General features: G+C 48.9%; 1 long non-coding RNA gene across 1 annotated transcript; it reads right to left on the bottom strand.

The window, feature by feature from the left end:
• Positions 1 to 246: 246 nt before the first annotated feature.
• LOC148108506 (uncharacterized) lies at positions 247 to 5,594 on the bottom strand. Its single transcript, XR_015727734.1, has 3 exons — positions 5,206 to 5,594; positions 4,263 to 4,798; positions 247 to 1,196 (listed from the first exon to the last, which is right to left on the bottom strand). It is a non-coding gene; the product is annotated as an uncharacterized LOC148108506 (long non-coding RNA).
• Positions 5,595 to 10,574: the final 4,980 nt, after the last annotated feature.

The raw sequence follows: 10,574 nt of genomic DNA on the forward strand, positions 1-10,574 counted from the left end.
CCCCAACTACCTCCTTAAAGAAGAACAGAGAAAAATTATTTATTTCATTTGGCAACAATACAGTTTCTCTCTTCCAAAGAACTCAAAGTATTTGTACAAATATTCACTGATAGCCTTGTAGAGATGGAGGAAAAGGGGGGAGGATGGAGAAGGAGGGAGGGCGGAGAAGGGGGGCAGGGTGGAGAAGCAGAGGAGGGGGGAGAAGGGAGGAGAGTGGAGAAGGGGGAGGGTGGAGAAGTGGGGAAGGTGGGGAAAGGGGAGGGTGGAGTAGCGGGGGAGGGTGAAGAGGTGGGGGAGGGTGGACAAGGTGGAGGGTGGAGAAGGTGGAGGGTGGAGACCTAGGAGAGGGTAGAGACCTGGGAGAGGGTGGAGAAGGGGAGGAGGGTGGAAAGGGGAGATGAGGAAGAAGAGAGAAGGAGAAGGAGGTGCCTGCAGGGTCATTTTGGTAAAAACGAGAAAGTAATTTTCCTATTTTTCTCAATTCCCAGGATGTCCACACCTGTGTCAACTCGCCACTAAGTCAGCTGTGAACTATGTTCTCCACCTAATACCTGCCGTACAATGCGAGCAACTATGCTCTATAAAGTTGTTCTTGCACAGTTGTGTCTGTCTCAGCAGAGAAAACGTGTAAATATTTGCAAAAGCCGGCCTGTTATCTCAGGGAGTCCAAGATTGTTTCAAAGTGGCTTCAATTCAGTTTAATGAGTCATTATTGAGCCTCACGTAAGTTCTGGGCCTTCTGGGGATTTGATGGTGGGTATATTTAGGCAGGGCTTCTCAGACGGTGCTCCTAGGGCTGGTAACATGTGCAGCACCTGGGAATTCTTAAGAAATGCAAATTCCAGCGCCCCACCCCGTGGCTACAAGATCCGACACAGAAACCCTGGGATTCTGGTCCGGCCTCTGCGTTTAGTAAGTCCCGGTGTACTTAGCGCTGCGAACCATTAACGTTGTGTTAGTAGGTGGCTCTCCCTGCAATGAAGTTCAGTTAACTATCAGATGAACGGATGGATGACAAAACAAACAACAACAACACCATGAACGGCCCCTTACGGAGTTTGGGGCAGCACAAAACACGAGCCTGATTGTCAGAACGGGAGGAAACAGCTCCGTGTCCGCCTCTCTTGGCTTGCTGTGCTCCCAGCCTGGCTCTTGATTTCTTTTGTTCGGTTCATTTGTTTGTTGACGACGGTTCACTTCCGTTTGTGGGAAAAACAAAACAACAGCAAAATAAAGACATGAACACCATCAGACAAAAGCAGAAGCATGGGCGAATTGGTGATGTCCTGGCAGCAAGCCTGGTTCTGCGGGACTCCTTGGACCAAGCGCGAGGAGCGGCTGGCGTGTTGTTGGTGCGGCGCACCGAACTCACTGTGGCGCGGTCCCCCTGCCCTGGTGTGCGGGGAGGACAGCCACCTCTCTTCTCCCTCTTTCTGGAAGAGGCTGGCAGAGCTTAGCTCAGTTGTTGTAGTGCAATCAGAGCTCGCCCGGGGACACAAAACTTCCTCCAGAAAACTTTTTTTTTTTTTTAAATAAAGGAAACACTTTTGTGTCTTCTAAGCTGCCGCTGGCCTCCCGCCTGGCTCCCTGCAGCCCCTTCTTCCCACGATCTGACTCAGCGTCTACAGGGGCTTGTTTGGCATTCAAAACCCTCAGCCGGTTGGCCCGGCCTCGAGCGACACAGCCGCGGTGAGAGCCTCTTTCAGAGAATCTCAAGGGAATCTCGACTGCGGGAGCCCCGGAGAGTCCCGCTGCCCCCGACGCTGGAGCCACCTAACAGATGAGGACTCCGGTTGCGTAATGTGACTTTTGTCACAGTGGAGCGCACTTGAGAATTTCACTTCCTGTTTTAAGTGTTTGGAAATGAAATCTGCTGAGATTTCATTTCAAAAGAGCAGCGCAAACCTCGCGAAGAAACTTTCTCGGCAACTGGAAAAGCGAATGGGAGCAAAATCGTAGTCAGCGCCTACCCACAGCCGGTTAAATAGGAATTTGAGTAGCCAGTGAATTCGGGTAGTTAGGTGCTGACGGTGTGCGCACCTCGCTGGGCGTTCTGCGCACCGGGGTGGGGGGGAGAACGGGGAGGGAGCGGGAGCTTTGCACTGGCCGGGATTGCTAATGAACGCTCAGACAGCCGAGGTTTTGCAGGGGGGCGGAGAGCCCGGGAAGGACAGGGAAGGCTTGATGGAGAATGATGGAGAACTGGGCGCTGAGGTGTGGAGGGAGCGAGGTGTGCGGGCAGCCACGGATATGGAAGGTTTAAAAGGCTGTGGGGAGGGACACCTGGGTGGCTCAGTTGGTTAAGCCTCTGCCTTCGGCTCAGGTCATGATCCCAGGGTCCTGGGATTGAGTCCCCCAGGAGGCTCTCTGCTCAGCGGGGAGCCTGCTTCTTCCCGTCTCCCTCCCCCAGCTTGTGCTCTCTCTTCCAAATAAATAAATAAAATATTTATAAATAAATAAATAGCTGTGGGGAGTTGGGCTTCGGGGCTTTGGGACAAGTAAAAGAAACATGCACTTCACTCCAGAGGGAGGTGTGGAAGGTGTTTCCTCAGGGAGGAGGGGATGAGCCTGTCCAGTCTGACAAACATCGCTCTGTGGGAAAGAAGGCAGTGGCCTCAGGGAGGCTGCGGGGATGGCAGGGCCTCCCCAGGTCGGGGCTCTTCCCCCTGCTCCAGAGTTCCCTGGCAGAAGCCAGGTCACAGCCCCTGTGGACCTGGAGGCGCAGCCAGAAACAGAATATGGCATGCCAGAAAGTTCTTTCAGGTATTAGATACTGTCTTACAATTCATGCAGATATTTGCATTTTGCTTCATCAAATTGGTGCTCCAGGAAGCTGAGCCATGTTTTTGCCCTGTGGCCTAGGGTGAGTCCCCTGCATCCTCCGGAGTCACCCATCCTCCGAGGGGGGAAGGGACCTGCACAGTGCTGGCCTCTCTGTTGACATCCCTTTGCACAACACTGGAGCAGCAGTGCCAGGCTCGTTGCTCCGAGCGGCAAGCATATTTGCACAAATAATCTTTCTGTGTCATGTAGACAATGGCTTCCCTTGTCCTGAGCGAAGGGATTTCCTGAATGGGACTTCATTAAATTAATTCTATTCATTCTCTTCGAATACTTTTCCTCCCCTCACTCTGATACTCCGTTAATTGGCTTTACAGATCCATAGCTGGCTAGTGGGCGGTTGTTGAGGACCAGGGTTGACTCTCCAGTGGGAGGTCTGTAGCTTCAGCTCAGGCAGAGTCTCTGTATCCTGGGTCCAACTTTTCTGAGACAGAGAGTAATACGGTAACATGAACTGGGCCCTTCCTGGGTGCCAGACACTACCCTGGGGTGCGTTACTTTGTTTCTTCTTTGCAACAGGTCCGCGCTGGATGCTGTTATGATTATTTTTCCCGTCTTACAGATGAGAAGACTGGGATTTGGAGATTTTTCAAGTTTCTCAGAGTTCCACAGCCAAGAAACGAGAGAGCCAGGGTATGATCTCAGGTGGTCAGAATCCAGCGTGTGAGTTTTCAGTCTGTCCACTGCGGGAATGGAATTGAGACTTTGGTGCACGACTAGACCGGTAACACAGGAGAGCCCCTGCTACCCTGGCATCCCCTGATTTTGTGAACTTTTTAATGTTTTGGGTTTTTGGGTTTTTAAATTTTTACTTACGTCCTCTCTACTCCCAATGTGAGGCTTGAACTCATGACCCCGAGATCAAGAGCCCCACGCTCCTCCAACTGAGCCAGACAGGTGCCCCTGATTTTGTGAACTTTTAAAAGAGCAGACTAATTCTGAGGAGAACTGGGCGGAGACTACTGTGAAATCTTGCTTCTTCTCTAGGCGATCACCTTGAGACGAAAGGGTGCTTACTCTGTAAGACTCTTCCACTGGAATTGTGTTTTTCTCGTTTTTATTGAGTATATGGGTAGAAATTGGAGAGGTTAATTTTTTTTAATTTTTTCTTAAGATTTTATTGATTTGAGAAGTGAGAGAGCACAGGCGATGGGAAGGGCAGAGGCAGAGGGAGAAGCAGACTCCCCACTAAGCAGGGAGCCTGACTCAGGACTCGATCCCAGGACCCCAAGATCATGACCCAAGCCAAAGGCAGACACTCAACCAACTGAGCCACCCAGGCACCCCAAGATTAATGTATTTTAAAGAAAAACTTGATTTTCTTTTTAGTTTTAAACCAAAAATGAAGACATTTTCAGTGCCCTGGTCTCTGGGGCTGCCATAATGAAACATCACAGACTGAGCGAAATTTTTTTTCTTACCGTTCTGGAGGCTGGAAGTCCAGATGAAAGTTCCAGCAGGGTTCGGGTTCTGGTGACAGCTTTCTTCCTTGTTTGCAAATGTCTGCTCTGTCCTCATGTGGCCTTTCCTCTGAGGGAAAGGGAGGGGGTGGGGGGTGGAAGGAGCGGGAGAGCTCTTCTTTTTATAAAGTCGCCAGTCCTCATGCCCTCGTTTAACCTTAATTACCTCCCAAAGAACTTATTTCCAAATATTGCCACACTGGGGGATGGGGGCTTCAACATACATATTTGGGGGACACGATTTAGTCCGTAGCACGCTCTAACATTGCTTTGACATTGAGCTCCCCTTACCCTGGGGCGGGAGCCTCAGTGACTCCATCTGGTCCCGCCTCCTGCACACAGAGGAGTTGGCTCTTCTGTGGTTCACATTTCACTGCTTCCCCCTCCTCACGTGTCTGGAACACTTAGGGCTGGTGCCCATGGGAAGTCCCCGTCCAGCACTACCTTGCAGTGTTTTGTTGTTCTGTTATTATGTTTGCAAAGCTGTTTCTCTTTCCCTAGGTTTGAAAATGCAAATAGATGTTTCTCATGAGAATTGTATCATTTTTTTTTTCTGGAGCGTTTTAGTGGAAATCACTGCTACATACTATATATACTGTTCTGGGGAAATGCCACTTCCTTATTATAAACATGACAGAAGAGCAATAATATAATTGATCACATTTCCGGAGCACTTTACAGTTTGCAAATTGATCTCATTTACTTAATTTCCTCACTTGGTCCCTGGGGAATAAGCAAGACAAGTATTATTATTCCCATTTTACAGATGAAGAAATCAAAACCCGACTCATACAGGTGAGCTGGGAAACTCACCGACTCATACAGGTGAGCTGGGAAATTCTGCTATCTGCCAAGTTTTCTTCCTACGAGGTCTCATCACCCACACCGTCCTCTGGAAACTTACACTCCAGTTTCTCCAGGCCACCTACTGACTCTTATCTCCTGGGTCGTGGACCCCCTTGACACAAGAAAGCATTCCTCCCTGGACTTCGGTTCGGGATCGTGGTGACCTCAGTCAGTTCGACAGCCGAGTTCATGAAGATTCGAAGATTCAGATTCGGTGGAGGGTGTGTCCCTGCTGTTCCTCCCTGTGATGACAGCCTCTGGGCGTCTTGAGCTTCAGGGTCGCCCTGCCACTGAGACACAGCAGCGGGGCTGAGCCCCCAGGGCACCCCAGGCTTGTTTTGACTGTGTATCAATGTCATCTCTGAGCTGTGGCTACTGTGGTTTTGGGATGCGAAGCTTCGAAGATGACTGTAAATACCCCACCCCTATCCCAACAGAAAAACCCGGTCCAAGGAAAACAGCAAAAGCTAATTGAAACTAAGACAACAGCACAAATATTTATGGGGGCAGAAATTGAAACACGAGCAGAAACAAAGAATGCGTTTCAGACTGGTATTAATTAAACGAAAACAAACATTATGGTATTGCACGGAAATATTTTTTTTACCGTCAGGTCTGATACCTTCGAGTGATTGTTACAACTAGAAGGATAAAGTCATATAAATGACTGACTCAACACAATGACCAGTTTCAGCCATTTGCTTTCTTAGTGCGTGTCTACTGTTGCCCAGTGTCAGAGGAAGGGCACAGGAAGGGGCTCAGGACAAATGCCATAGTAGTTGTGTAACTCTGAGCCTGTCGCCTAACCCTACCCAAAGTGACCTTCAGTTTCTTACGCGGAGAAGAAGAGAGAAGAGAAAAGAAGGGATCGGGGAGAGACCGCTGGGCAGACACGGCATCATCCAGACAGACCGAACTCTATGATCTCTAACACACTGGCTCCGACTATGGGCTGGAACTGGGCTGCTCAGGTTCAAATCCCAGCTTCATTATCTGCTAGCTGCGTGACCTTGACAAATTCCTTAGCTCTCCGTGTCTCCTTTCCCTTACTTGTCAAGTCCCAAGCTCTTTGTGTTAGGAGCATTAAATTAGTAAATATATGTAAGTACTTCAAATAATGCCTAGCACATAGGAAGTACCTGACAAGTGTTAGGTGTTACTGTTGTTATTATTTATTAGTTGATCTTTCCTTGGAGGAAATATAACAGGCACTGGAGGGGAGAAAGAATGAAGGGGATTTCTCTAAGGATTCTGGGCTTTGACTAGGGAATAAATAGAAGAAAGAAAAGAAACTAGTATTTAAAGACTTATCTATTCCCATTGACTAGGTAAGAGGTGGTACAAATGAGGACTCAAAAAATATTTTCTCTAGGAATAAATAATCCTGTGAAATAAGGTTTTTTTTTAATTTCTATTTTTTTAGAAGAGGAGTCTGAAGATCAGAGAGGTTAAGTAACTTGCTTGAGATCACACAGCTAGCAGTGGCTGAACTGGGATTTGGTCCCAGGTCTCCGCAGCTCTGAAGCCCATCTCTTCCGTTACACCATAATGCTTCTCAGAAGGTGTTGGCCTGGAAGGGGAGACTAATGTGTCCTGCCAGAATGAGACCGGGCTCCTGCTCGGTGATGGTGATGGCCGCACGGCAGCCAAGCAGGGCCAGGAGAGTAGTCATCCTGCCAAGTGCCGTGTGGGTGCCCCTCCATCACCAGCCGCTGCCCGCCCCTCCCGCCCAGCTGCTGCTGTCATCCGAACTTCCCGCTCACCCCTCTCAGCTAACAGGAGCAATGCCTGGTCTGGCTGGGCTTGAGATGCGGATGTTTTGCACACAAAATTAGCAGATACATAGCTGACTCTCGGCTGGTATAAGGTAGGTATTCCCTGTGTTTGTGTTTGGCTTGCAACCAAGAACACACAGCTCTGCTCCTGTCCTGCCCCTGTGCTCCCTTAACCTCCGCAGCGGTAATGCTGGCTTAAGGAAGACCAAAAGACCCAGTTGGCTTAGACACCCATGTAAAAGGCAATTCTCTTGCTCATCAGTGTGTTAGCGGTCAGGGCTCCAGAGGGGAGTAAGGCACGGACTGGCCCTCGGGGAGTTCACATGTAACTGGGGAGAAGGTAATGGGGCGGGGCTAGAGCCAGGTGGAGGTGCTGCCAGAGGGGTCAGACCTGTGGGAGGAGGAGGGCGGCTCAGTCTGTGGGAAGACTGGGGAAAGCTCCACGGAGAAGGCAAATTTGGAACTGGGGAGGAATCCGAAGGGGCTCAAGGAAAGGTAAAATAGAGACAACCAGATAGGAAGCCCAGAGTCAGGAAAGAGCACAGGACTTCCTGCGGGCAGGTGGCATCAGGTGTCTGCGGAGGACCGTGGCTGCGGGGGAGTGTGTGTGGGGTGCTTACAGACCCCCGGAGCCCAGGAGCCAGGGAGACTTTAGGAGGGGAGCCATGTGGCTGGATTGGTTCTGGAGTTACGTTCAGACACTATGGAAGAGGGCCAGTCAAGAGGCTGTCTCCCCAGTTCATTTCTGGGAGCCCATCCCCTCTGCTAAGGGAGACAGAGGGAGAATGGAAGAGAAGTTATTGAGGCGACTATGAAAACTCGGGCCAAGGGGCACCTGGGTGGCTCAGTCGATTGAGCGTCTGCCTTTGGCTCAGATCATGATCTCAGAGTCCTGGGACAAAAGTCTGCCCTCTGTGAAAGAACACCCACGAGGGAAGTCCCCTCCCAGAGCTTCATCAGGGAGGGTTCCCAGAGGGAGAGACGGGCACCCCGCGATCACTCCTTCCTTCATCCCTTCCTTCCCTCATCGACTGCCTGCTGCAGTTCACTAGGGAACTAAATGTGAGGGAGGCAGACGTAGAAGAGCCAGTGCCTGTCCTCCAGAGACTCACGGACTCGCTGTGAAGGAGGACAAGTCAATGGGAAAACATGTTAGGGTAGGATCCATGCTGTGGTAAAAGTGAGATGGGGAAACCAAGGTCAGGGAAGACTTCCTGGAGGAGGTGGTATGGGACTTGAGAGTCTTGAGGGATTTGTAGAAGTTGGCAGAAATCGAGAACCTGTGCCTTCCAGCAGAGGAAACAGCCTGTGCAAAAGGGTGGGGAGGAAGCAGGGTGGGGCCAGCGAGAGATTCAAGGTGCGTGCAATAGGGAGCCGGTGGCCCTGGATTTTAAAAATGAAACCTGAAAAAAAAAAAAGGTAACAATTTAGGTGTGGATATGTTCATTAACTCTGTTGTGGTAATCCTTTCACAATGGACACGTATTAAACCACATCAGACACATATTAAACCATATCATACATATTTAAAAAATCATGTTACACACCTAAATCTATACAACTTTTGTCAATCATACCTCAGTAGAGCTGGGGGAAAAATGAACTTTGAGCAATTTCAGAGCTAGAGGTTGTCCCACAATAATAGGAAGAGTTTCCCATCAGGCAGCAGTCACCCCAATTCTGGTACTGGCAGGACCCCACGGGATACACGGGCAGGACTTGCTGATAACAGAAGTTGGTTCAACTGAGTCATACTGGGCCAAGCTGGGGCACCACGGTGCTTGGCCGAGAACACCTGGTTCCTCCTGTGGAGGGGTGGACACACACCTTCTGAGCCCTCTCCAGAGTGTCTATAGTGTGTTTCCCAATTACACGTCAGCTTGTTGAGGGGTAAACCTTAACCCAGTGCTCCGTTCATGGTGTGGCTTCATGCAAACCGTCTTAGAGACCCAAGGGTAAGAAATGGCCGGGTATGTTTTACAGCTCTCCAGGGACCAGGTACGTCCTTCCTGACCATAGCAGCAACATTTTTCTGGTTCGGGTCCGACCAGCGGGGGCCAGGCCTCAGAACACCCCTCTGACATCCTGGCTGCAGTACACACTTCATCCCACAGGTTACGAAACATCCGCCTTTCCGTTGGCTCGGGTACCTCCTTTCCCTGGACTCGAGTCAGGGCACCTGGGGCTTCTCCGTGTCCTGCCGGCAATTCCCCCAGTGACTATGGGCCAGGCGTTGCATTTCTGTTTCTTCATTTTGAAACTGAGAGGCTGGGCTACAATATTCCCTGGGGTCTCGTCCACACCCAACTCATGCCAGATCCGAGGTGCCTGCTGAGTACCTCGTTCATCCTTGCAGCCTTCTAAGGGGGTAACTAGGTCATTAACATGAGCCGTCCAACATCAGCATTCCTTTAGTGACGTACCTGAAAGAGTCTGCTCTCTCTCTCCCTCACTCCACCTCTTTTCATTTTCTTCCTGGCTCCTCACCCCAGGCTGAGAAGCCAGAGAAAGGAGCCTCGGTCTTAAATTGGGCACAGCTGCATTTAAGAAACCATGAATGATGCCGTTTGGTTTCGACAGGATTTCTTTTCTCCTTGCTAGAGGAGCCAGGAATTTTCACTTGCTCCTTTGTCTTTACCTTCCTAGACAATCCCGCCAAATCGTTGCAACTTGGTACAGAGAAAGAACAACATGAGCTGGGAATTGGCTACTGTCCTGTGCTTGTGCGATGAATAGATCAAAGAGAGTTATGGAGGAAACCATTAATTTAAGCCAGAAGAGAGCCGAGCAAGTTACGGACTACATAAAGTATAAACTGCAAATTAATTGCCCATCTTGGAAATACCATAGTTTTTCAGAGTATTATAAAGTTCCAAAAGAGAACTTGGAAATCAACGAGTCCTACTGTATCTTTTTACAGATAAGGACATTTAAGACTAAAAATAAGCTAACTCATCCAAGGTCACAATACTATTTGGTCTTATTTGGGGAAGCTGTCAAATAAAATGACAAATTAAAAAGAAGGGCTAATTGTCCAAACTAGAGTACAGAAAACGTTTTCTTAAAGGGCCACACAGTAAATATTTTAGGTTTATGGGCCTCAGAGTCTCTGCCATGGTAGCAGAAGCATCATAACCATGTAAAGGAATGGACATAGCTATGTTTCAATAAAACTTTATTTAGAAAAAACAGGCAATGACACTAGGACAGCCATAACAGTAATTTTATTTTCTTTTATTATTTTTTAAAAGATTTCATCTTTAAGTAATCTCCACACCCAATGTGGGGCTCAAACCCACAGCCCCGAGATCAAAAGTGCCTGGCCAGGCACCCCATATAACAATAATTAAAAAAAGAAAGAAAGAAAGAAAGAAAAAGTGTTGGCAAGGACGTTGAAAAATTGGAACCCTCATACATTGCTAATAGGAATGTAAAATGCTATAGCCCGTGGAAGGCAGTTTGGCAGATCTTCAAAAAGTTAAACATAGAATTACCATATGACCCAGCAATTTTACTTTTAGGTATATACCCCAAAGAATCGAAACAGGAACTTAAACAAGCACCTGTACGAACACGCTCATAACAGGACTCTTCATAACAGCTAAAAGGTAGGACGAGCCCAAATACCCATCAATGAACAAATTGTTACATG

Source organism: Ursus americanus, chromosome 19 (genome assembly GCF_024610735.1).
Source record: "Ursus americanus isolate L20-20 chromosome 19, mUrsAme1.1.p, whole genome shotgun sequence".
Classification (NCBI taxonomy): domain Eukaryota; kingdom Metazoa; phylum Chordata; class Mammalia; order Carnivora; family Ursidae; genus Ursus; species Ursus americanus.